General features: G+C 37.8%; 1 protein-coding gene across 1 annotated transcript in view; it reads right to left on the bottom strand.

Moving 5' to 3' along the window:
• RIT2 (Ras like without CAAX 2) overlaps positions 1–26,634 on the bottom strand; it is a 178,441-nt gene that overhangs the window by 1,324 nt on the left and 150,483 nt on the right. The gene's annotated exons all lie outside the window — the stretch shown is intronic.

Below are 26,634 nucleotides of genomic sequence, written 5' to 3'. Positions count from 1 at the left end.
AACGTTACAGTAGACATAGTCTGACTTTCTGGATCTTAAAAATCACAAACTTTTAATTTTAAAGGAAAAATATTCCAAGAGAGAAGATTCAAGAGTGAATGGATCAGAATGGCATAAGATGTTTGAACAGAATATATTGACAGTATTCATGTGCTCAGGTATGTTATTCCCCTAATTCTAGTGCATCACTTTTTTCCATGTATTTCCTCTTTTTAATGCAGTAATCCTGTAGTTTGATAATGCTGGTACCTTAATTGCACAGACTGGAACAGATGGCCAGAAAGACTTACATAGAAAATCCCTATTCAGTATTAACCTAATCCTGAAGGCAAGGTGACTCAAGCACACCAGCTTTCATACCTCAAGATTTCTCAGTCACATTAATTTCTGAGAGTGCCTTTAAGTGTTTTGGTCTTGGTAGGCCTGTAATCCTGTCACGGAGCTAATGCCTGGGCTGTAAAGATCCAAAGCCTATTTGTTTTTCAGTTCATCTTCTTTAAGTGACCTCAGGTACTTACTGTTCTCAGAGAACATGAAGAAATGTGTCTGTATTTTGACAAAATGTAAGGGGTGGAATCATCATCAATCTAGAGGGGACCAAAGTAAATCTTCTTCTAATTTGCTTGGATTTTGAAACAGGCATCTTCCTCCTAAAATTTCTATACTGGTTACCTCTTGGCATTTGACCTACCTGCTAAATGGAAGGCTGTTCAGCATACTGACCAATGTGTGGTTCAAACAGACATTAAATGTTTACCGTAAGGACTGCCACTGGCTACAACTTCAAGTACTCTTTCACTTTGAGAGCTCTTCCAGTAATGTAACAAGTCAGCAGGAAAACGAGCAAACCCTATGCGCTTCTAAATGTTAAGATAGCTTTCCAGCTAATAGACTATCATTTGTTTTCAGTATTTGAACAACAAACTAAGTGAATGAACCATATGAATGACAGGTATGGTGTATATTCAAATTCTAGATCAGAAATTCCAGCTTTTCTTTTCATTTGTATTTGGATATCATGATTTATTCAAGTAACTTTCCAACCATTGGGCAAAAAGGCAAAAAGTTACTTTTAGACAGCCTTGTGAAAGGCTACAAAATCAGCAGAATCAGCAAAATCAGCTATGAAAAGTCTTAATTTCTACTACCACAAGACTGATCTTGGTTGTTTTTCATATTTCAACTGGCATGCACCCAACCAGCATGCATCCAAAGTGCCATTTATATTTATTAGGGAAGCAAACGCTGGTGTTAAAATACAAACATGAGCAAAATGCCCTTTATGTTAAAGTTGTGACATCACCTCACTGCACTTTTGGCATCTATCTGTAAAGCTGGACACACTGATAAACAGGACTTGGGATGAAACAGAAAGTCAGTTCATTCCAGCCTGGAGATAAATCTGAACCAAACAAGTACCTGCATAACACAGACCACAAAATCCCTCCCCATCACCTTTGCATTGAATCACAAATGTTGTAACATTACTAGGATTATTCCTCTATGTTACAGGTATAATCTTAATTAAGAATATTGTAAGGGTAAGCAGGGAGGTTGTATGCCATCCTGAACAGTACTCTCTGACACAATGAAAAATTACTACTTTACAACTGCTATAATTGCCAACCTTTAGAAAAAAGGAGAAGGGTAGCAATATGGTCCATGTTTTTCTCTGGGCAGCTGTGTAAGCAAAATGTGTGATTCAATGTCTGTTGGGCACCATTGAAAAATCGATTGTCTGGATAGAAGACTATTTTGGTCTATTTTGGACTTTATAATCAGTTTTTCCTTGCTATGCCTTGTTTGAGTTGAAGGATGATTTTTTTTTTATTTTATTTTGCTAAAGACACTGCAGTTCTGTGCAAATGATTACACAGAGCTGCAGTTTCAGCGAAGATTTCATACATTCATTGCCTAAAGGAAAAAAACAAAACAAAACACATAAATTGAAATATCCTTATGCTAACGAATTTTAAGTTCATAAATGCAATTAGGGTGCAAGCACAGCAACACCCAAATATAAAATATTGCCATTCCTTTTGCTCAGTGACTATCTAGTCTACGGCCATGTAATTCCTTCTTTATTCAACTTTTTATTTTATTTTTTGTCTTTTTTTAGGATCAAAACTGTTTTATTCCACCTGCAAGGAAGAACAACTGCAGGGAAGACATGCTGCACTTCGTAATGAAACAAGACTGCGAAGAGCTGTAAGAAGTGGAGAATACTCAGGGGAAATAAATTGTGCAGGAAAACTTCCTCCCAGCCTCTGTGTGGCTGGAGGCTTGTAACTTGGCTGGATTTCTATAAAAAGCAGCAAAAAATTTGGTTTTGGACTCTGGATTCCTTCCATATTACGGAGATAACATTAAAGTTATTAATGGCAATAGCTTGTTTCAAAGGATGGTATTGTTCTTAAATCTTACCCTAAGGAACTGATTAACTGCTTTGGGAAAATTTTATTAACTAATTCAGCATGTGGAGGACACCTGGCACAAACAATTTCAGGATGTTTAGCTGAAGCGTTTCAGCTTCAAGGCTGAAAACAGGCTTCTCTGAAATCTAATGTTGTCATAATTACCATTACTGCTTCCAGCACCAATGAAAATATAGCTATGGTAATTTAATTAATCTTCATGCTGAAGGAACTCTAAATATAGAGGAATGTCTTGAGGAAAAATACACATTTTGCTTTTTGCTCATAATCCAGTCAAAAGGCTAGACACCTATGGAATGAAAAACAAGGGATAAAACCCTTGATGAGGTCGCTGACACCCACATAATTCCGGGGATTTACCTTGTTCCCATCTTATTGCCAGAAGAGAAACTGTATCACAGAAATCCACCCCAGATCCGTACAGCTCAGGGACGTGCTGACAAATTGCAGCTTCCATGGGTCTGTATCAGCAGAAGATATGATCTGTCTGTCAGCATGACATGGACAGACAGGTCAGGCAGCGAAGTCATTCTGTTGAATATATATCTAGGAAGCAGAGCTTTATATCTCATATTCAGAGTAACTCTCCATGATTGAATCTGGCATTGTTTCCCAGAGTATAATTCTGGATATATTGATTCCAATTTAGCTCGTTCCTTTGCAGGTAAAGCTTAAGAAGGGAATGAAGGTAGAAGACTGGTGCAGTGAAGATAATGAAAAATGAAAATTTGAGAGCTGGCAGAAGCTTCCTGAGTTTGATCCAAGCTTTAAAAACTCTGATTGTCTCAGCAGAGTTTGGATCAGGACTTACAGAAGCAGGGCGTGAAGCTTGCTGTATAACAAAAGAGCAAGAAAAGTCCATAAAATGGGCAAAGAAACTTCATGGACATGATATGTGAGCACCAGGAAAACAGTCTCTTGACATCTTCGTTGCAAAGTGCATGGTTCTGAGAGCCCATTTAAGCACATACATGTTGAGAGGAAAGACATACCAGTTACAGCAGTATGTGGACCATGGGGCTTCAGGCTGAATTTGGGAGTTTTTCATGTCAGGATAGTTCAGGGCAGTTGGAATGCAGCAAAGCTTCATACAGACAGGAAGTATTCACTGTCTACAAACCGCATTTTATAGCATTAAGATTCTGTTTGTGGCGTTTGCAAACCTCCCTTGGAAAATTACAACTGAGATTAAATGCAATGCTGACAGCCTGTGAAAGCTGTGATGAATGAGCTGCCACCTTTAAGACAGCCAGTTCTCCACTAAGGTCAGTTCCTGTACAACCAAAAGGAGAGCACAAAACCAGTTGTGCTGGATGGTGGGTGGGGAGGCACTGGCAATCACTGGACCCTATGGGCAGAACATAAAAATATCTATCTGAGAAACAAAGTGCAAATAAAGTAAACAGATCAATAGTCTACCTCCTTGGATTGTCATTAGCTGGAAAATCTCCATCAAGATCAGACTATTTTCTGTACAGCTTTGTCTCTCCTTTGGTCTAGGCAGCAACAGAAGCATCCCAAAGTAGACTTCATCTACAGAGATGATACTAGCCGACTGGGTAGTTCTGGTGCCCTCGCTACAAGAGAGACATTGAAGTGCTTGAGAGGGTCCACAGAAGGGCAACAGAGCTGGTGAAGGGCCTGGAGCACAAGTGTGATGAAGAGCGGCTGAGGGACCTGGGGGTTTCGTCTGGAGAAGAGAAGGCTGAGGGGGGACCTTATCACTCTCTACAACTGCCTGACAGGAGGCTGTACTGAGGTGGGGTCAGACTCTTTTCCCAAGTAACAAGTGATAAAAAAGAGAATGCCAGGGAGATTTACACTGGAACGATTCCTTCCACAAAGGGTGCTCAGGCATTGGAACAGGCTGCCCAGGGCAGTGGTGGAGTTACTGTCCCTGGAAGTGTTCACTAACAGTGTAGTTGGGGCCCTTAGTGACATGGGTTAATGGTGGTCTTGGCAGAGCTGGGTAATGATTGGACTTGATGATCTTAAAAGGTATCCTCCAAACTAGTTTATTCTATGATTCTATGATTCTGGCTCAACAGCATTATCCAAGGTGAGTATGGTAGTCCCCATGCAGGAAAGCAATGCATTTCCTCTTGTGCCACTCCTCCCTGCAACAGCATGGTCTATTTGAGATGGCTTTTTGCAGTTTCTCCCCTGTGATTGGGAACTGCAGTTTGCCATGAAGAGGCCTGGAGCCTGCAGGTAGAGTGCAAGGTTGCAAGGATTCTTCTAAATTTTTGATAGAGATTTCTACCCTTTCGTCATTAATTTTGAAATGGCAAACAGAGTGATAATTATAGATCCAAAAGCTTCATTTTGTGAATTATCTTTTTTGAAGACAGATCTTGATCACTAATCAGAGACAGAAGGGGACACATATCGTTCTGCAGAGTGCTCATCTAAAACCTACTGAGGCTAACAGGAGGAATTCCAGGGGTTTCTAATCAAGTTTTGTATTTTTGACAGGCAATAATTTATGTCAGCTGTAAACAAAAGATAGCTGTTTAAGAACATGGGGAGGGAAGCAGTACTTTGAGCAGCCTTGTTTGACCAGCACCACAGTAAATAATAAAAGGAGTAGGAAAAGCCATGTGTACTCTGAATAATGTGTCGGAAAGTTCCATGTCCTTTCCCTCCAACTCTTCTGGGTTTTTGATGTTTCCCAACAGGCCCCATTCAGAAAACAAGAACCAGATGCCACGTTGTGTATTAACACCTGGATATCAGTTTAGAGACATGCAGGCAATCCATAAGAATGCACACAAGTGTTTGGGTCTCTTCCCATCACAGTCCATTCCTGCAGGGTATCACAACAAACATAATAAGCTCTTGGTACAGATGAAAACATATAATATGATACACAAAAAAACTAAAGAGATCAAAGGTATTCACAACTTCCTCATTCTCTTATAAAGAGAAAAACAGAAAAGTCATCTCATAGGTCAAGAAAGTGAATGCCATTCTGGAAAATAGCCAAAAGTGGCTATTGCCTGTATGACATGAAAGATATTTCTTTTTAATCCCAGGACTGACCACTGGATTTCTGCTGAATGCATTTCCTCACAGCACCTGAGGGTTTTCTTATTCATGAATAACAACCTGGACTGGCCAACTGTCACTAGTCTTAGTTCACCACTCCATGTCTAAGGTAGCAGAAATAAATTAGGTGGTCCCTGGCCACCCAGCACTGACAAGCATCAGGGACCTATACAGTAATCTGGACAAGGTCAAGCTCTGTAATTTGATAGATGGGACTAGGGCTACTGAACACTGAGCTGTGCTCCTATATTGCCACCTGCCTTTCTTAGAGCCAAAGGCTTTCACTGTAAGCATTTGAATCCCATGTTGAGAAATATGCAATCCAATCCACTAAACTGAAAACAGGTCTATTATACCTATGTCATTTTTGACAGTTACTAATTTTTTCCTTGGGCAAGTGTTGTATCAACAGGCATGTTGGCAGAGACTTTCTAGAGGCTGGTATAAGGATCTTTCCAAGTGTGAAATGCTATTGTTCAGGTCAAAGCTCAAATACTTGGATATTACAGCTCAAATACTTGGATATTACGGCTCAAATACTTGGATATTACAGCAGTGGCTGGGGTTAAAAACCTGAGCAGAACCAGATAAAACAGAAAAATCAATCTTTCTGTCTTTTTAAGACAAGTACCACTGTTCTTATTTGTTCACATTATATTTGTCATGGAATATGTTTTTAAAAGAGAAAAATGTTCTAAGTCCATCTACCCTTTCTCTCTTTCCCCAGATATTTACATTTATAAACTGCCCATCATAGTCTTGCCACTAAGCAATGACATCCCTGAAAGGAGGAGAAAAAACAAGATCAAGTGGAAATCAATTCAGGTGGAAAGAAATGTTGAATACTAGACTTTGAGAGGAGCCAGTGTTTCCTCTATGGCCAGACATTCAATATGACTATGCTTTAAGTCTAAACAAATGCATAGTAAATGCCAAAGTGAAACAAAAATCCTCGGTGTTAAAACCTCATTTCCATCTCTTTCAACACAAATATTCTGCTTTGTTTCAGAATTTTAAACTAATTTTGAAGTAAATTATTTCTTAAAAACATAATGTTGAAACTTTTCTTTCTGCAAACATAAATATTTTAGCCATTATGTATGATCCCGTTCTCAAATGTACACATTACAGCTACCAACTCAATCTGGCCAAGATTCCACTAGAATTCACAACTGGTTTCTGCTGACATAAACCAGCATTTTTCATTCAACCAAACATGTGCACCTTATTTTTTATCTCAGCCCTGGCGAAGCAGACACCTCTTTTCAGCAGCCTGAGCAGTAAATGAGCAATGTGCTGCAGAAATGTGAGAAGATAATTTCATGTCAGCACCATTACTCTTAAAACCATTTGGAAGTCTTCAGAAGTAATTAGTTGAACAAACCTTACTGTGACTTCACGGCAAGCAATTTTGCAGTCTCAGCTTTGCTGGCTTTCCAAATTACAAGGCTAGATGAGGTAAAAGCTGCCATACAATTAATCACTGTTTTGGGGGTATTATAAGGGTTTTCCATGTTTTCCTTCCTGCCTTGCCACTCTGTGATACTTTTTGCTGGTTTCACTCTTAAGAATTGTTGGTGACCAGAATGGAGTCTAGCCATGGGTATAGATAGGATTAGCACCCTGGGCCATGGAGAAGATGTGGTTTTGCTGTGTGAATTTACACCCTGACAGACTGGTTGTCATGAAAATGTCATGGCCCAGTACTACACACCTCATGTCCAAAGCTGTTCCAACCTCTACATTACAGAGGCTAAGATATTCTTTCCCTTCCCCTCATAACCTGGCCTTTGTATTTGGACAGGAAGGAAAATGCAGTTTTAGCAATGCAGAAAATAATAGGCTTGCCTGGAGTTTCTGTGATGAGCTTTGTGTATTATTTTTAGGGGATGGAGAATGGAAATTGTGGAATTGTAAAACTAATTTGCTATTTTTAAAGGAAACTATACAATAGTCTTGAGAAAAAAAAAATCTAGGAAAATAAAAATGATTTTTCTGTCCCAGATTATGCAGTTCTTGCCTGGTTAATCAGTGAGGCAGGATACAAAACACAGCTTAAACTTTCTGTTCTGAGGCAGGAAGAATGATACTCTCATTTGATCCTAGGGAACTGCAAATTGTTAGGGGCTGGGAAAGTAATCTCATGAAGCATCAACAAACACTTGTTCTTATGCTTTTCACCATTGACCACTGTTAGATTAGAGTGACATTTTCTCTGACCTGCTAAGGTCATTGCTACATTCTTATATGAAAACTCTATTACTAGCTATTCTGTGAAATACATCTGTCTCACTCTTTTTCTTGTGAAAAAAATCTTAATGCAAGGCCGATTCATACTGAATAATAATTACTGGAGGTTTTTAGCATCTTTTGAGATAGATATTACTGCTCAGCACTGATTTCTGCCTAGTCTTTCTCTCCCTTTTGGATCTTTTTATTTTCTTCAAACCTTGGATCCACAATATCCTTGTAACACACGATCTATGCCTCCAGGAAATTTCATTTCTGCTTGGGGGAAATGTTTTGAGTAAAGAGAAACATTCTCCATGCAGCTGCTAATTGCAAAGCAAGCAAAACACGATGCTCCTAGATCTATTGTTTCCAACTTCTGCTAATGTTACTTCATTATTTCACAGATGTAATGCTAAATACTTAATGTCTCATTTCATGCAAAAATCACCATGGAGTCAGGGTGCTGTCGGCAGGTTAGACTCTGAACTTGTTCTTCTCTACTACAGACTGCACTCTTGGCTTTACTTTGTCAAAAGCAAGACTGATGAGTGGGTAAAAGCATCTTTATACCAGGAAATGCTCCTAGAGTGATGGCCTCAGGATCTGACTGAATTGGATACTCAGAGCCACATGATCTTGCATCAGTCAGCAATAGCTCTGGGTCTAATTTGAAGAGAATGTGGAAGTGTTAAATCCTTAGCATCAGTCTTCAAGATGAACAAGTATGGGTCAATTGCTCAAAGCATTTTTCAGAGATCTGACAATTTTCTAAATTGTCCATCATCTTTAAAGGTACTTTGATTGCAACGCTCTGCTATAGATGGCTATAAGATAGTTGCAAAAAGCAGTTTCTATGTCAGTTCAGCTTGGAATACCTAAATGAAGAATACAGACTTTTTTATGGAAAAAAAAAAATAAGAATTACAATTTTAGGTTCACAAGAAAGGAAAATCTTTTCAATTTTTCATAAGCAACAACATCAACAAAAAAACAATTATAATCTGCTAACAACAGATGCTTATTAAAAGGTTTCCATGTGAAAGAAGCTGCAAATGTGCCTTTCAGCCTTTTTTTTTTTAAGCAGATAGAAAGTTAGTAGGTTGAACTCTTAACAAGGCAAGTGATTTCTATGGTTTTGTGAGCACAAGTTAACTATCAGGACAGCCACCCCCCATATCTTTTATCTATATGTAGACTGATGTAGCCTATTTTGATTTACGTGTTAGAAATTAAAATTCCACTCGTCAATTGAATTAAGATCTTCATTAGACTCAGGAATTATGCAGACTGGGTACTAAGTAAATCCACTTAATACCTGGTAACCTGTGCAATTGTCTGTGTCATTATATTACTTTGAAGGTGTAACACAGCCTCTTAACAGCAATATTTTGTCCTGAAAACACTCCACTGACATGAGGAGATAAGAAAAGAGGGTAGAAGTCAGTCTCTGTTTCCAGTGTCCTATTTTCCAGTTGTCTGCTGTACACTGGGAAATGTCATTCAAGAAATCTGAAGGAAAACAGAAAGAAATCCAAAGACCTAAATAGAAACAAGAAAGAGGCAGAAACAGCTGTACATTTATTTCTATATGTTTTTATGTATAGCCACAAAGAACTGCAAATGTAAGTAAAAAACCCACACACAACCAAATAAAAATACTGGTGATTCACAGAACTGAAATAGCCTTTTGAGCCTAAGTTTGTGTTCAGTTAAATGTCTCATTTTTATCCATATAATACACTACTGGAATTAAGCTCTGGAAGTTCCCGCTTTGCTTAACCTGAATGCGAGTTTCCAACACTGGAATAAAAATGTCACAAAAAATGTCTGTTCCAAATTCAACAGTCCTGTGTGTCCTGACACCACACACTGCTTCACACCATGAGAAGTGCAATACACATATATTCTAGCATACTGTTTTCACATTTAAACATATTTCCAGACAAAGCTTGCAGGCAGACAGAGAACATCATGCTAGACTCCTGGCAGTAAAAAGAAAATTGCAACAAATCTCTCCCTCCTCCTTTCATCTCCAAGCATTTGTCATCTGCACGGATTCAGGGATTCTGTCCATGCTGCTGAACTGGGTATTCAAAAGGAGTGAGGCAGAGAGAGAATATATAATGGATTTATAGAGATTTGGACTGCAACAGAATAATTTAGGGTTTCGGGGTTTTTTTGGAAGTTTACTGAAGCAAGCACATTTTGAAGTGTATGATGTAACAAAGCGCTTTTTGCACAATTTACAGAATGTTTCACTTTTCCACTCACTACTTGGGTTCCTTTTCAAACAAAAAGTTTCTCAATGCAATGAGACAGGGATATTATATCAGGAAATGGGAGTGGTGAGCTGGGTTGTGCGTTTTTTTTCCTGGAAAACGTAATTAATTTTGAGGGTTTAATAATTTTGAAGTTTATTGGGAAAGTTTGTCAAACAATCTTATTATGGGAAATACTTACATAGTATCTTTATTAAACTAAAGGCATTGATCTTCCCCATATCAATATTAGGCAATCATTATCAATCAGGCAAAATGTTACACTTTTATAGAATATGAATTGACTGAAAAGATCATGGGATCTTCACTGAAGGTTTCTTTTCCAGCTCCTCTCTAACGTGCTGAAAGGAGAGCTCATGGGTGAGCAAAGTCTTTCCTTTGTCAGAGGAGCACTGAAAGAGAGAGGCCCATGACATAGGAACATTAAAACAGGAATGACAGCTGTATAAGGAGCATCTACTTAGCTCCATCGTGTGTTGTCATCCACCAGTGTGGACAGTGCATAATAAAATACTGAGTCTGAAGAACTGCATGTGAAGGGGATAACAACGAGAAATGAATGTGCTGAGGGAGAAAAATTAAAAATTTTAAATGGCCAGTGGGTAGGAAGAGCTGTAAGAATGCATTTAGCTAATTAGACATAACAAGCTCTCTTATTGCCTACTAACCTCACTCAAATTACCTCACTTTCGCTGCAGGCTAAGAACATGCACTTGGATAGTTTCCGTGGTAACTTGCTCATACATATGTGGTTAGCAGGCCCTGCTGGCAAAGCTCCCTGTTCGGCAGGCAGTATCTTTGGATAACCCTTCTGCATTTGCTGCCTGTGGGCTTTGATTTTTACTCAGAAGACTGAGCACCTTAAAGTAAACAAAAGCAATAGCTAACAGCTGACAGAATCTTAACTTTGTTGAATATAGCCCCAAACTTTCTTGCATACATCTCCAGGACATTTTGGATACTTTGCTAACAGAAACTTATAATCATAGAATCATTAGGGTTGGAAAGGACCTTAAGATTATCTAGTTACAACCCCCTGCCATGGGCAGGGACACCCTACGCTAAATCATATCACCCAAGGCCTTGTCCAACCTAGCCTTGAACACTGCCAGGTATGGAGCATTCACAACCTCCCTGGGCAACCTATTCCAGTGCCTCACCACCCTAACAGGAAAGAATTTCCTTCTTATATCCACCCTAAACTTCCCCTGTTTAAATTTTAACCCGTTACCCCTTGTCCTGTTACTACAGTCTCTAATGAAGAGTCCCTCTCCAGCATCCCTACAGGCCCCCTTCAGATACTCCAGAGAATACTCCACGCAGCCTTCTCTTCTCCAGGCTGAACAGCTCCAACTTCCTCAGCCTGTCTTCATACAGGAGGTGCTCCAGTCCCCTGATAAATTTAAGCAATGATGATGCTCAAGGATTAATTAGTAGGCTTTTTAACAGAACCTGAATTTTTGACTGAGGACAGTGAGGTTAGCTGGGATGCTCATTCTTGTCTATTGCCACAAAGGAAAGGATATAGTGAAGAGAAAGGAAGTAGAAGCAGAAGGGTGAAGGTGGAAGGGTAGAGGAGGGGAGGAAGATAGATTAGATCTTTATTGTGCTATCTTGGGGACAGAACGAGACAACAGACTTTTAACAGAATGGCAGAAACTCCTTGCTTGAAGCATCTGTTTAACCTCCTCTGTCCATCATGTATCCATCCAATTATGCAGATACTCTTTTGATGTGTAAAACATGCTGTATTAATACACCTTGGGATCCCAAATCATAACTATGGCCATAAATTTATATTCTAATCCAGGGTAATAAACTTTTCAGTCCACCACTGATAAAGCTGTGGCTCATTTTACCTAGGGCATGTGTGAATGTGCATTTCTTAAATACATAACTAAGCCTAGGTTTGAGGAATAAAATTACTGGTACTAAAAGCAACATCTGGTGAAAAGCAGTAAGTGCTTGAAGCCTTAACAGTTACTGTCACTAGCAATTCAGGACATGTTATCACCCCATTATTTTTTTACCCTTGGAAATAAAATGAGTGTTATTAAATGGTTTAGAAAATGACAGCTGCCTGTGGTAAAGTTTTGTTGTACTCCATGGAAGGAATATTAACAAGAGGGTAAGTATGGTACCTTTGAGAAAAGGATTTGGAAAAATAAATGTATATCACATTTCAGAGAGAAGAGGGAGTTGCTATGGCTGACAATTATTTTCAGCCTGGAATTCAATATATTCTACTTAAGAGATAAATAAAAATCGAATATTCATAGCATGCTTCAGGATGGAAGAGTGGTTCCACCTAGAGCAGATTACTAATATGTTCAGTAGAGTTTTGACCACTTCCAAGGAAAGAAATCTCACAGCATCTCTAGGCATTTGTTCCACTGTTAAACCACTCTTATGTTGTAGAAAAATCTCTCATTGTTAACATGATTTTCTTGTGCTGCAATACTTTTTTATTTACTCCTCATCTTTTCATTGTACACCTCCAAGAAAAATCTGTTTTTCTCTTCAATCTATTGATTATTAGGTGGCTGAAGACAGCGAGATGATTCATCAGGCTGAAAAAAAATCACAATTTCAGGTCTCTCAACCTCTCCTGTTACTTTTTGTCCTCTATCCCCAAGACTTCCTTGGGGATTTCTGCTGAATTCCCTTCAGCACAGCAAGTTATTTCTTGAAATGTGAAGCCCAAAATAGACTCAAAATTCTAGATAAATTCCCAAAAGTGCTGAATAAAAGTCCAAGGATCACTTTCTTGGACCTGCTAGCTACACTTTTACTAATACAACTCAGAACGTGTCTGGCCACCTTCACTGTAAAGGCACTTTGCTGGTTCATGTCAACTCATCCACAACTTCCCTGTCTTCTTCCTTTCTCTCAAGTGGTACTGCTGCATGATGTTGTCCATCCCAGGTGCAGGCTTAGCATTTGCTTTTGATGAACTTCATGCAGTTCCTGCTAGACCATTTCCCCAGTCTGGCAATGTCCTCCCTGACGGTGTATCAACCACACCATTCAAGTAAGTACCTCTCATGAAGATACCTTCCATCCGAGAATCTACTTGTTAGTGGATATTCAGAATACTGCCTTGCAATCAACATCTGAGGAATGTTACTAGTAATTTGCTGTTAGGGGGACTTTGTACTTCTCATCACAGACCTTTGACCTTGGTGGTCCAGCTAATTCCCCTCCACTTTGTAATCTATTTATCCAAACCGTGTCTCAGTTGTTTGGCTACAAGTACAGTACAGGAGACTGAGCTGAAAGCTTTTTAAGAGTCAAGGTAAACGTAATTTTCCACAGAATTCAGTCTTCTGAAAGCCACTACAGAACTCAGTCATCTTGTGATTCATTATATGCTATTGGTAAATCTATGCTAGCTGTTCCTGGGCACATTCTTATCTTCCATGTGCCAGGGCATGGCTTTTTAGGATGATTTGCTTCATAAACTAATCATCCATTTTTTAAAACAGCTGAGATTTAAAAAATGTAGTGACACAATTGATTTAGCTTTGAATTTCTTATCTCAGGTGTTGATACTTACAAATAAAGACATCAGCAAAGGATCTACAGTCCTATCCAGGAACTGGAGTGTACGCTCAGCAACTGAGCCCCCTTTTATTTCAGCCTCACTGAAGCTTCTTCCGAAGCTATTCAAAGAATCTAAATGAAAATGTAATTGCTGAGTTGAGATAAACATAATAAAATATAACTCTGTACCACGTTAAGTATAGACAGGTGGAGATTTTTGATAATTACAGATTTTGGGTCGCAACGTTTTTTCTGCCTTTGCCTGTTTTTGGTTTTTGTTTCATGTTTGAAAAGCTCGATTAGATACTTCTGATGATTTTTCTTTCTTTTACTGATACTCAAAAAAAGTGCAAAATGAAAGTACACCACATATTATCAAAGACAGCAGCATACAGCCTTACAGGCTACGCAGTGAAAAATGGAGTAGAAGTATTCAATTCTCATGCCATATGGGCAAGAGGGTTGAGCAAATGAAACAGAATTACTGAAGTAAATGAAAAAAATTCCTATTACACCTCGTTTCAGGCCTTAATGAAACAGTCTGGAAAAAAGCAGTCATCCATCTCTGACCAGGTGGTACACCTGACTACACAAAATAAAAACTGGGGAAAAGAGGGCAGCGAAAGAAGGGAACAGCTTAAACCACAGATGGCTTAAAATGATCCAAGAGAATATTGTTTTTAATCCAGAATTGCTGCATCTTTTCATATACAGCTCTGGACACCGAGACCTATCCATGAAAAAAATGGTTTGTGTTGTTTTCTTATATAGACTTGATATTTATGGCAATGGTTATTTTTCTATGATGTCTCTAGTGACAGATGAGCTGTTTTGATCTATATCTGCTATTCAATACTGCTTTCAATCTGGAACACATGCTGAACTTTGCACTTCATAATCTGATGGTGAGGCACACTTCAGACTGCATAAAAACCTTACCGATGGGATGAGTAAATAGCTTAAATGAAAATTACACTATAGCTCATCCACAATAGGGTTTAACAGTTTTCAATTTCTTTGGTCTTTTAGGGATAAAGTGTACAATATTGACTCACTTTCTTTTCTGTTACTAGTGTTTGGTGCATTGGTAAGTCATGTAATCCTGTGAAATCTACAGAGTTACTCTTAGAAAATACAATTATTTAACTGTCCATGAGTTGTAACAGTTCTCTTGGCTTGCGTAAGGATCTCTGTTCCTCCATATTTCTTGGGTACAACCAAAACAAAAGTTTGCTGAGCTGGGTGTCAGCGGGTTGAGTGCACTACTAACAGGAGACCATAAGATGTATCCCAGTGGCATTCCACCTGCCTGAAAGTACTGGGCTCTTGTGTGAGCAAAGAGATGGACTTGAGAGATTACAGTTGGAGTAGCACATACTTACAGATAAAACATTAACAACCCAGAATTTATAGGTGTTTTCAATACCGAATTAAAGTATTCAAGTGAAGTATACGAAATATAGCATCTCTTCCTACCTTTCTCTTCCTCTGTTACATAAGTTTGTAGCTTAATCATTCTAGAGCAACAATTTCAAGTGTTTTAGAAGTTTTTCTGAAAGTTTGCCAAAAAAATTAGAAGACAAACCTATTAGAAAATAACATGAATAAAGACAAACCTATTAGAAAATAACATGAATAAACCCCAAATATACTTACTGAAGAGAATTATCTTTTGAAGATAACCCTACAAGGGCTGGTAGTTATGGGTATATGAAAAGCTATATTTAGAACTCTATTTTAACACTCCCTGGTACAGTCCAAGAAGAAATGGAGATGTAGGATTTTATCTGTCAAATCAATTGATATAACTGAGAAAAAAAAAAAAAAGGGAAAACATAGGGAAACATTAAGCTGTACAAGGAAACATTAAGCTGTACAATCTGGGTTGTGGGTCTGAAGCTGATTAAGGGCAACTGCTCTAATTTTAACTTAACAAAATCAATTATTCACACTCTACAGATAAATAAGTACCATAGCACCTGCGGAGGATACTCAGGAGAATGACACAGATCTTTAAGTGATCCTTGTGATTATTTCAGTTCTCGGTGTTTCTGGCAATGACACTGTGTACCCCATTCAAAAGAGGGAGGGGAGGAGAAGGGAGAGGAAGAAAAGGAAATGGAGGGGAAGGGAGGGGAGGGAGCTTTTGCACTGTCAAGAAATGATCAGTAACAATCACCTAACTTATAGGCAGAATGCGTTCCTTGACACTTAATAATACCCATTAGATGTTTTCCCATCATTTTTCTTTACTTTAAATGGCCCTTCCTCAAAATTTCTCACAATGTCCATTTGCTCCTTATCAACATAGCCTGGTACTTATCTACTTTCATTTACTCAGGCTAGAGCAATTAAGCTGCCTTTAATTTCCTCTGATAGGACCAAATTGATACATGTTTTCTGCACCTATCCAAATTTGAATTTGTCATCATCATCAATAAACAACTACAGGTAATCTTTACAAAGATTTACTTACACTTTTATAATACCTTCAATGTTTCCATGCCATTGATAAACATATTACTCTGAATACCTCTTGAAGTCACATTTATTTTATGCACAGTTGCATGGCATTTGTGGCTTATAATCACCCTGCAAGTGGCTGATATATCCAAGATTTTCTCTCCTGTCGTCCAGCTGATGTGTTATAGTAAACTGCCTTGGTATTAGTCCTTAAGGGCATGGCCTTGCACTTTTTGCAATTTCATTTAATTCCACTTCTATCACTCCTCTGGGTCATAGGGTTTTCCTCTACAACAATCCTGTTTCTTGTAGGTAGAAAATGTTCCCACTTTGTGTTATCAGCAAACTGTGTTAGTATACTCCTGCATTTTTATGCCTAGGTCATTAATGAAAATGTTAAAGATCAGCACATGGAAAGGTAATACCTAATATTCTTAGGAAATTGATGCTGTTCCAACTGCTGTTGCCTGGTGGGGTCAGAACCAAACCCTTCTTTTCTAAAAAATTACTTAAATTTAAGTGTGTGTGTGGTTGTATGTGTGTGGAATCCAGCTGTCATAATTTTTTTGCCAGTAAATCACCCATCTCTGTTGGCCCATCTCAATGAACCCATCTGTTGCGGGTATACAGAACACAGTGGAGAAAAGGCTGATTTATGAAATGCTGGATGATTGTCCCTATTTTTATTAATGTGCGATTATGACTTCTCAGCTATATTGGGTGAAAACTGTCAATTTCCATGTGGAAATACCGGGCTGACAGACACTAAACACTCCATGGCAAGGAGCCATGAAGCTGTGCTGCTCCAGACACCCCACTCTACGAATAGCCCTTTGTACAGCTCCAAGTGCAGTGGGGGAGCTTGGTTCATGACCCACGATGGTCAGCGGCACAGTTTTAATTCCAATAATCCAATGCCTCGAGGCTTCTGTATGAATTAACTGCACAGGCTTGCTTTTAAGTGCCATTTTTTGGAGACAGTGATAGAGCAGATGGGGATTTGTACAGGCCAAACTGTTAAAATCCAGTGATAAGGAGGGGGAAAAAGAGGAAAACAAAAAAAAAAAAAAGAGAAAAGCCGCTAAAGACAACCCTTTCGTTTGTGTGCTTTGCATTGCCACCTGCCAACCTCAGGCCTTCTGATCTCCTCTCAGTGAACCGTAGAGGCAGCAGTTGGAAAGATCATATATATGCTCAGGGCAATCTGTCAGAAACTGCTTTATCACATTCCCCAACACTAAAACCTGCGGAACAAAAATCTATGTGTTTAAAACTGTAACTGCCCCATATATGGGAGAGCTCTTCTTTTAACACAGAAAAAAAAGCACTGAACATGGATGCTGCCCTGACATTACTGGTGTTTTTTTATAATCAGTAAAATATTATTTTATTTTTTTAATCTCCCTTAAGCATCTGTACCTTGTTTGTTAGCCTCTGGCAACACAGTTGTAATGTCATTCTCAAGAGAGTATGTTGAATTCCATTATACAACAGACAAAACAAAAAATGGCAGAAGAAAAAAAAAAACAGATATAACTAAAAATAATTAAGTCATTTTAAAATATTTTCTATTTCTATTTATCATCTGTATCAGCCCTATTGAATCCACTACTGGGCTATACTTTTTTTCTAAGAGATGAGACACATAAATGATGTGTGATTTTGTGTTTTTTTAAACTAAGTGCTCACTGTTTTTTTTTTTTATTAAAAAGGTAAAATTAAGTATGCACAGACTGCTTTTGGATGAAGAGACAAGAATTTGTGAGCAAATCTGTACCTTTTCTATCATTCCATAATACTTCTATATACCACCTAGTATATGCTATATAGCATATCTTCTTTCAAGTTCAAAGCACTCTTCAGATATCCAATTAAATTTTATATCAATCTGCTATATGATATAATCTTACAATACCTGTCAAATCCAGTGATAGGTATCCAAAGCAGATTTGGATAATGAGGAATAGATGGAAGGAAATAAAATATTTTTCGATCTGTACTGTCATCCTTAAAATAATTAATAAGCTGTATTGAATTGAATATAAAGCACAGTATAATGTCACACTTGTTTACCTGTAGAGTGAATAGATTTCTCATTATTTTTATTTAGTCTATGGGGTGGATAGTTTATCTACCATACCATGGACTAAGGGGGCTGTTGGAGTATTGTCTTTTCATTCAAACTTCATTTCATATGGGTGCCACACAGAAATAAGCTTGGCATCTTGTCTGAGTCTGTACAGTGAAAAACCCATGTACTGTCAGAATCTGGCAGACTTGGACAGTTTTTGCTAGAAAAAAGCTAGACATTATAATGAGGATGGATCTGAATTAAACTGGCAAGGTTCTATGTTGGGATGTTTTCACAGCATTTCTCCAAACAATTCTTCAGTACAGACATTCCAGTGAGTTTCAGTACCTCCATGATGCCTAAATGTGCTCACATCTTTTGAAAGATAAGTTTAAAAACAATTAAGTAATTACCCAGGCAATATAATTTCTTTGGCAGTCCTCACTATACAGTGCTCTTCCACAGTGCTCAGGGATTCATAAATGTACTGACTGACCAGTCTGCCTAATACAGTCTCATTAATATAATTTCTTTAATTTTGTGCTAGAAAGTAGCAGGTTGTTGAAATACTTAGCAAGTCCAGCCATCCTTGAGAATACCATAACCTACTTTCACTCACGTTTATGAAAGGTGAATTCAGATCTGTGAGCATATAGCTGCAATGCCCATTCATTACTGAAGCAAAATTTAACATATATTTTGAGAGTGTTACCTTCCTTTTTCTTTGATCTCCATGTCTTGTCAATGCTTTCAAAAGTAGCTATCTATTTTGAGGAAGCTTTTGTTTAGTTTATGGTTAGAGAACTGCAAATTTGTCCTAATTTTCAAAGGTCAGGTTATACAGTCTTTTCTAAATAAGAGATGCTTTCTAAATATTCCCTGAAAAAAAATATCCCAAAATCTACTGTACATATACTTTTTTTCTTTCATTTACTCATCAGTAGCTTAACTTTGCTTTCACTACAATTATATTACTGACTTATGATATTTAGAGTGAGGCCAAGAAGAAGTGCTTTTGAAAATCAAGCCCACATATTACTCATACATCATCATCAGAGTCACTTTAAAATCAATGACAGTCATCAGTCACCCAAAGAAAACCTAATCAACCAAACAAAGGTCAAAAAGACACTCACTTGTATCTGGCCATTTCCATGTGGTGTCATCCATATTGTTAAAAAAAACCCAACCCAAAACCTGACAGAGGCAATTAGGTAGCCCAATTAAATCTTTTATCAGATTTCACCTTTGCCATATTTTCTTTTCATTTTGTGCATTCTTTGTAATGCATTCTGCAGAAGTGTTTTCAGTTGCCTATTCTCCCTCCCTGCCCCCCCCCCCCCCCCCCCATCTTTTCAGATAGAAGCATGTAGCTCTAGAAAAGAAAGAAAAGTAAAGTATTTTAGAGGTAATGCAAATCATCTCTGGATCTGGTGAGCTGTCTTAACATAAAAACATGTTCCCCTCCATTTCCCATTATAAGTAATTGTGGTTTTAGGATAACACAGTCATCAAAAGGTGTTTTATGAACCATTCTGCTTTTACAAAGCAAGCTGCTGCTTTGTCACTGGAAGAAATTGACAATCACCCATTTTACAAAACTAGTTATAATAAGTGTCTTCACAGCCTGTAGATCTGCTTTCTAAGACTTGCAGATAGCTCCCTCAAAGCAAAAGCCTCTTTCCCACAAAGCAAATGTGGTGAATTTTGACTTCTAGGACTGTACTTGCATCAATAGCTCTAATGATACCAGTAAGCAGACTCTTCCACTGCCACACTTCACAAAGTTTTGGCCTCATTAAACCTCATATTGTAGCTATTTATTTATTGTGGGTGCCTCTATTCAAAGATTAAGGATAGAGGTGCCAAGAGGCATATAATCTGCTTCTGTATTTTTCTCATTACCACAGTCTAAAATGCATATCATACGTAGACATAATATACAATATTTATAGACTTCAAGGTAGGATTAAAGAATCAGACCTCCTCAACAGTAACAAAGGCTATAGAGTTTCACTTGTATTAGTACCTTGTGTTAAAAATCATCTGAAAAGGGAGGTATCTAACCTTGCTAGGAGGGAGACGAGAAGGAGAAGCTTTTGGGATGGCATGCTGTAATGGTGAAGCATTGCTGAAAATATAAACAGGCTTTAACTGAAATTGAATTTAGCTCCCAGCCATGGCTGCTTGTTTCAATGTGGGCTACAGTAAACATTAGCATGAATTTTGCCCCCATCTCTATCCCCTCTGGGGTATTTAAACTCTACAATCAAGTCGCCTCTCAACCTCCTGTTACTAAGGCAAACAGACTGAGCTCTTTAAGTCTTTCACAGTAACGACAGTCCTAAAGGCCTCATCCCTGCAATAATATATATTTTATGAAATGAAAAAGAGTTGTTTTTTTTTTATCCACTCTGGTTCAATAGCAGTGTGATACAGAAGTTGTTCTAACAGTCAGAAAAACAGGGACGGAGTAGTACAGGAAAACTGGACTAAAGACAGCTTGATTCTAAAGTAAAGCACAATGTGAAAATGGGTGGATTTTTTATTATAGCAGTATCTAGAGACTGTAGACAGTGTTGAGCTAGATTACATACTCCACAATCAGACACAGCCTAGGGATCGGTGAGCTTAGTCTACAGAGACCCATGAAAAGAGAGGTGAGCTGTAATAATACATAAAAGTCTTTTGTGTGATCTTGCTTACTCACATGAAAGGTCTAAAAGAGGGCTGACTCCTGACTCCTTGTGGATTGTCTCTCTTGCTTCCCTTTTGCTTTAAATAAATGTATGTGTTCTATAGACACTGATGCCTGAGAACAAGATCTCTTCTGCTCAGTCAGTCTGCTGGTGTATAGCCCTTTGGCTTTTTCTGGTGAATATGTCTGATTTTACCCTGATAGATGCACCCTTTGACTGGTTTTGAACACACTCCTGATATGTTTCTGAAGTACAAATAAGGACAGCACAGAAAGAGCAGTGGTGATTGACTCTCCTTTCTCAAAAAGGTCAGTATCTTCTCTGCAGTAGTAGCCAGCCACTATCAGAAGAGGGCTTGGAATCCCTACATTGAACAGGCTTGATGAATTAAATCATGTTGTTGGAGGGGCTTTTTTTTGTTATTTTTTCTATGTACTATGTAATATACAAATTGCTCTTGACACCTATACTGGTTCTTTACTGCCTTTAATCTCCTCCCCAAATTGTGCTCTACTATATGGGTATGGAAAAACAGCTGGAAGGTAAAAAAGTAATTCACTTTTTCCCAGCAAACATAATTAAGAGTAATATTTGTTTTGTAAACTACCTGTCAACATACTCTTTCTAAGGGTGATTAGCAAGCAAATCTATACAGCTAAACTCCGTATCCCAAGGAAAAGTCCCCTTGCCTATACTGCCTAGCAAAAATAGCTTGTAGTTTTACCTCCCTCCAAATCACCTGGAGACACCATACAGGGAGCTGCTACTTCCCATAAACCAATACCTCTGAGTGAGTATCCTGACTATTAAACAGCACAAATAACTACAGATCAGTGCTTGAGCCCACTCCTTGGCCCTAACTGTAGTCAGAAGAGGTCTTAGACCAATCTCTGCATCATTAGGCTTATCTGAGACACACTTTGTTTAATAAAGTGGGTTCACACAAACTTGTATCCAGAGACACCTGAAATATGGACTTAATTACTCCAGGATTGTGCTACAATTAGTAGACACAGTGTTAAACCACCCCCTGGAGATGCCTTCCCCAAGTCTGAGGCTGCCTTGGTTATCTCACTACACATTGGACGAATGACCAAGTGTGATGTGTGCCATGGAACACCTTGGATTGTTGTGGCAGATGTCTGGGTGGACTTTCTTTAGCTACTATACTTGCTGTTTAGGACTGCTACCAGGGGAGAGAGGGCAAAGGAGAGATGCAGACACAGGGACGACACATCGTAATGTGCAAATTCACTTGTTAGTCCATGCAGAGATCTCTGAGCATTTCCCAAGAGTGTCTTCCACTCTAGAGACCTAGTGCTAGTACTCGTTGCTATTATTGCTATTACTGTCATTATTGCTACTCATTTACTCTAGTTAAAAGCATTACTCTAGCTAAAAGCAGAGAGGCAATCACTTTTGTGGACTCAAGTGTGGACACTACCATGGACTTTGTTTCTGCAAAGGAAGTTTTTGTTCCTGGTATTTGCAATTCTAAAGCATATCCTTGCTTTAGGTCTAAAGCATTTTTCCTCATTCCTCTCTGCTGTATCAGCTGTTTACCCTGCTTGGCCTTCTTACAATGCAATTCTGTCTTATTCTTACCATCTCATATAAAAACAGGTGCTGAAGGCTTAGGGATGCGTATTTTACAGCTATACTGGATTTGATGGGTGCTGTAAGATACCCATTTAACATATGAGTCTGAGCAACTCTAGTAACAACCAATATCCAATAAAGCTGATAGAATTATTATTTGTTGCTCTTTTACTGCGGGAAAATCTTTCACAATGTGTGATATACCCTGATTCATATCCTGTCATTTATCAAGAGACATCTTCTTATTAGACCTTGTTAACCAGAAAATAAACCTTTTTTTCCACTTTATGAGGTATAAAACATGATAAATAATAATGGGAGAAATAACTGTCGAGCACTTTACAAATTATATGTTGTGAAAATACAGTACCTTGATGTTTTCTCCTAGGAAAACATATGCTGCAGCAGTACCATGATTCAGAAGGCGCTTTGCTTGTTAGGGATAAAATTAATGTGGATGGACAAATATCAGCTTAAAGTTCAAGTTCAAGGTGAATGTGTCTAATGTCAAACATGGTATTAAAATCTTATGCTATATAGCCACAAAAAGTTATGTAGAGATGAGTCAGCAGATGACTGCTGGCAGCGTTCAGCTGGATAAAGTGAGCACCTGTGTAGCCTAAAGATATCTGAATGCTTCAATATGCAGAAGCCACCTCAGACTCTTCTGTGCGCCATGAAACTGCCCCCATTTCAATGTATTCCCACTGGGTGACTGATGCTTGCCCATTCCCTTTGGGTTTGCACAGTGCTTGGGAAGCAATATTAAACATTTTCCTCAAGATCAGAAAAAAAATTATTTGGTTCACACAAGTTTTTTCGTTTTTTTCTTTTTTTTAACATGTCCATAAATACTTTTACCCCTAAAAGCTATAGTGAGCCAGAGCAGGAATCTTTTTCCAGACACCTAATCAAACTGTATAGTTTTTATTAGCTAAATAATAGTGAGGAAAATGATTAAAATAACTAAATTACATGAAGAATGTCAAGAGAGATGTAAATTTAGGCTCTGTTTTGGATTACATAGACAATAATTCAAATATTAAAATTCTTAAATAGGTCATTTAAATATAACCTGCAGCATTCTCTAAGAATTCTTCAAATATCTTTAGTACAAAAATGCAATCCGCTGGTGTTTTTCAAACATGTTTATACACAAACACACAATTTTATAAGGATTTCACTTCTTTTCTGGAGAGAGGGAGAGAGGGAAGGAAGGAGAATAAAAAGATGAAAAGCAAGGCAAGGAAAAAAACTAAATTTGTGAAAAAGTAACCAAAAAGGAAGCAATTTGGACCTTGCTAATGTCGGAAGTTGGAATTATTGTTGGAAGTTTGTATCTCTTGATTAGTTCCATAGTATCTAAGTAGTATATAAAAAATAGCTTTTCTTCTATCTTGTTTAGTGGTAATTTCCAAACCACACTGAAGAAAACTTGGGTTTCCCAAAGTACAAGATGATGCTGACAATTTACCCTTACCAGAAAACTCTATGACCTGAAAGCACAACAAAATTAGAATCTTATTACAGGCTTGGGACCAGTTTGGGGTGTAATGCTATTTTACCAATTCTCTTCTCTGCAGGATAAAAGTGATCTAAGAACATATTATCTATTGTCTTCAAGACTGCAGTACAGCAGAAAGGAGAAAAAAAATAGCAAAAAAATATGGCTACAGCTTTGCTAGAACGCAAGAGCTCATGTAGCTCTGACTACATGTAATTTAACATATAGAGTAAAAAATGCTTAGATGGTAAAGAAAAAAAAAACAATTCCAATATCTGAATCCTTAGCCTTGTATTTAAATTTTAATTTTAATTGATGCAATTGCTTTGTTTTCCTCTGTTTTTTTTTCATAAGATGTCATTTTCATTTTATGTTTGAACTTCTGTATGTCTTAGAGTATGTGAGGTTTTTTTCTATGATTTAGAGTTCATCACAAATTGAACCTCAGAGATCTTCTGAAAAAGAGAATATTTATATTATGTCTTAGCTGGGGACACAAAACTGAGAATATGCTTGATTCAGAATACATCCTGAATACAAAAAGCTGTTCTCATTCTATGACCTTTAAGTCCTTAACTAGGTTAATGGCATAATCACCTCTTGCTGCCTGTACAGCTAAAAACAGGTAACAGTCAGTTCTCCTAACATCTGAACAGCTCTTCAAAGAACATAAGCTTTCCCTCTAGTGGTGAGGAAGCCACAATGACTTCATCCTTAATATTTTAATTATCTAAAAAATGATCTATTCTAGACTGAAGCTCATCTTTATTTACATCTTTCTGAATACTCATGAAAATAGCTACTGTCATGAGATTATATTACAAAATTTGGACACACAGCCTCTGAATTGCTATCATAAATCCTGAATATCAGATGATACATACAGATGGTTTTCTATAGATTTTGGAGAACAAATTATGATGGTTTTAAAGAGATTTCAGATGAATTTCTTTGCTCTCATGGTGTGTGAAAAAGTCACCTTCTAAAGTATTCCTCTAATTCTTTTCTAAAATTGCTTGAAACATTGTGACCAGGTATTTGGAGTTTTTTTACAAATGAGGTAATCAGCAATGAGAAATAGAAAGCTTGAGTCATAAGCCAAAATAAAATGTCTTCATTTAGGTCATAAGTGGCTATACATTTCTCAGATCAGTATCTGAAAAGGGGATTTCCTATGTTCCAGTGGAGTAAATTGCCAAAAAACTGTGGACTCTGTCCTCGGAGACATTCAAAACTGGACACAACCCCGCGCAAACTGCTCTGCTTGACTCTGCTTTGAAGGAGATGTTGGACTTGGCCGTTTCCAGAGGAGCCTCCAAGCCTCAAGTAGTCTTTATCTGTGATTTTATGATTCTATGACTAAAATTTAATTAAATTGGTCAGTTGTTTAGAAAAATATATTTTATAGCAGCTCATAGTGCTGCAATAAATTTTCACATGCCTAAGTCATAATGGTAATAAGTCATAAGTCATAATGGTAAATCATTGCAAGGCTAATTTGCAAAAGGACAAACTTCTCCATAACAATTTCAGCTGAGAACAATTTGTTTAAGTTGTATCTGGACACAGAGAAGTCAAATGTTTTTTTCACCATAACAAGACTCAAACCTCCTGGACTACAGTGGTTCCCATGTTCTGAGTTTATCTGTGTGGGGATTTTTTGCACCACGTAAATCTGCTTTGCATCTGAAGACAAAAGTTAAGTATAGACAGAACAAGAGATCAGTACATATCTGGATGAAAACAGCTCTTCAAGTCTGAAGGTAGACTTGAAAACAAAATCCCAGAGGGCATCCCACTGATCTGCTGCATTGGAAATTTACAGTCTGGTATTATTCATAATCTTCAAAGAATGTAAAGTTAGGAATGGGCTACTTGCAAAGAGTAAAATTAATCTGGTGTGAACAAAGAGATGGATTTCTTGGGTTCACAAGGTAAGAAGAAATCTCCTGCTAATCTTGTTAATTTACTGCAGTAGCAAGCATCATGCACCTCGATTCATTTCTACAGAGATTATAGGGATGTACGGCTTTGACATATCCAATTTAATTTGCCTGTATAAAACAAAAAAGTAGTTCAGATATAAACAGTGAGTTAAACATGGCAGTCACACAAGTACACAAATTACAGATAAGTCAAATTATACAAGACCTGAAGAGCTATGTCCTGGTTTCCAGCAACATATGTGCAACATTGCAGAAAAAGCCTAGTGACCTCAATTCAAGTAACAGAACAAGAATATACCAAAAAATGTCTCTGAAATGAAAAGGTTTATCTTTCAAATCTTTCAAATGGCTATGATTATTGACAATGTATAACACAACAGTTAGCAGTGATGTGCAGATGCACTATTTGACTGAGTTTTCTACCCTGTGAGGGCCACACAGAGAATTTACACAGAGCAAATGCAGGAATGAAAGTAAGTAAAGAAATGAGATTAAGGAAATGCTCTACTAAGTGACTTTTGCAAAGGTCTACTGCATAAGCTTTCCTGTTCTTGTTATTGTCATTGAGTGGAAAAATACGGAGGTGAACATGGAAATTTTATTCAATAAGAATATCTTTGTTATTGATTTTCTCTTAGATAATCCATTTCCCTGTGTGAGTAATGCCATAGTTTATCTCATTCAGGTCAATTCTGAAGCCTGTTTTCTCTTATGTATTGGTTCTGAGTTCACTCACTAAATCTCTCTTCACCCTTTATTTTATGTAAATGAGGGGTTTATATTAGCTCAGCAGTCTTCAGCACTGTTCGCTAGCA

This window comes from Pezoporus flaviventris, unplaced genomic scaffold (genome assembly GCF_033815535.1).
Source record: "Pezoporus flaviventris isolate CSIRO_AGI_PZ_B2104156 unplaced genomic scaffold, CSIRO_AGI_Pfla_v1 ptg000010l, whole genome shotgun sequence".
Taxonomy (NCBI): Eukaryota; Metazoa; Chordata; class Aves; order Psittaciformes; family Psittacidae; genus Pezoporus; species Pezoporus flaviventris.
The sequence above is the reverse complement of the archived record's forward strand: the minus strand, read 5'-3'. Positions and strand labels throughout refer to the sequence as shown.